Below are 1,665 nucleotides of genomic sequence, written 5' to 3' on the forward strand. Positions count from 1 at the left end.
CCTTCAGGGCAATACAGTGTTGTATACCTCATTTTTTGAAACAAACGAGATCTAATTCCTTTTGTGAGACTGTATTAAATGGTTATCCACCCCTTCAAACTATTTATAAGACAGACCATCTCAAAGAAAATTCCCAAACTCTTATTTGAGGGAACCACTCCTTAGAGGTGACTCAATAAATGACAAGCAGAGGAACAAATTAGAAGTTATGATGTGCTTCAGAATAATTTAAGATTGTCCATACCTTTTTGCATGTAGAGACAGGATACAGAAATACTTCAGGGTTCTTTCCAGAGTATGTTAAAATACAAAAGGTTACCTCCTCTTCACAGGAAAAAGAACAAAGTTTAGTAAAACTCAACCAGTGTCTGTAAGATGACAGGAATTCTGGGTAGCTCCACCTATAGGATCTGGGGCCTATTGAAATCCCATTTATATAGAGAAGAGCCCAGGAGCATGCCAGACCATTAGCGCCTTCAGCTGTCTGCTGAGTGAGTGAATGAGAGAAATCCCAGAACACTACTGTCAAGATGGACTGGGTGCAGTGAAGCCATTGTGGAACTCAGCTTTGCCTAATTAAGAAATTGAAGTTCACAGTTTGGGGGGTTGTTGAAAGTTCAGATGTTTGCTTCTTTTGAGTAGCTTTTTGTTTCTTTTCAGTTGTGAAACTTAATAGACAGTGATGATCTAAAAATGAGAGGGTGTGAAATTCCCAAGCGGCTGGAATGTGTTGCAGGCATTCCCCTGAAGGCAGGAAGAGGGGTTGGCCATACAGGACAGCTTCCAGGCAGTCTGGCTGCCGTAACTAAAGATTGTACCAAGATTTCACAATCACTTTGAAAGAACAGAAAAAATGAAATAAGTCTTTTGGAAATCTGTTTGAATATATGTATTGAACCTACCAGACTTTTCACATCTCTGCTTTAGAGTTTTTCTCTGCCCTAGAAATCCAGCCTGCTTCTCAGGCATCATCAATTCATAGTTTTAACATTTTTTTTCACCCTCTATCCCTTTCTCTTCACCCTTTGGAAAATACCCATCTCCTTCTGAATTATTCAAAAGAGGCTTTTTTTTGGATGTCCATGTCTAGAATGCAGACAAAAAAAGCCCTCCAGTTTCTTCGCAGATAACATCACTACCCAGCCATATAAAGCACATTTCTATAGCTATATAAAGTAGGCCTCAGCAAGTATTTGTCAGATGAAAAAACAAGGCACAGGAGTTGAGTGACTTGTTGAGGTCCCACAGCCTGGTTTGAATTACTAGCACGTAGTCTTGTTTTCGCAAGGTGGTGCTTGTACCTCATTAACATCACGAGCCCTGGCCCTCCTGCAGCTCCTTGTCACTTCAGAGGGTGCAAAGCTGAAAGGTGATGGGGGCGGGGGGAGTTGTTTTGTCCATAAGCTTTCCTCCTCCAAGACTGATTGTGGGGGACTCACCTGACTTTACTGCTCCTGGCATTCCCTTAGGAATATGCCTGAAATGAAGAAGCGCGGCAATCTGCAGATGATCCCACTGCATCCACAATGCTTTCTGAGATTCAGTAGGGTTTTTTCTTCTCTCTCCTAAAAAAAGTATGAGAAGTGTTATAAAATTGCCAGGTCTTATCCAGAGACCACTTTTCCTTTGCAGTCATTCAGTGAACAGCCCTGCAGAATAAAATTA

This window comes from Apteryx rowi, unplaced genomic scaffold, assembly GCF_003343035.1.
Source record: "Apteryx rowi isolate R43461 unplaced genomic scaffold, aptRow1 scaffold_5, whole genome shotgun sequence".
In the NCBI taxonomy this organism is placed as follows: domain Eukaryota; kingdom Metazoa; phylum Chordata; class Aves; order Apterygiformes; family Apterygidae; genus Apteryx; species Apteryx rowi.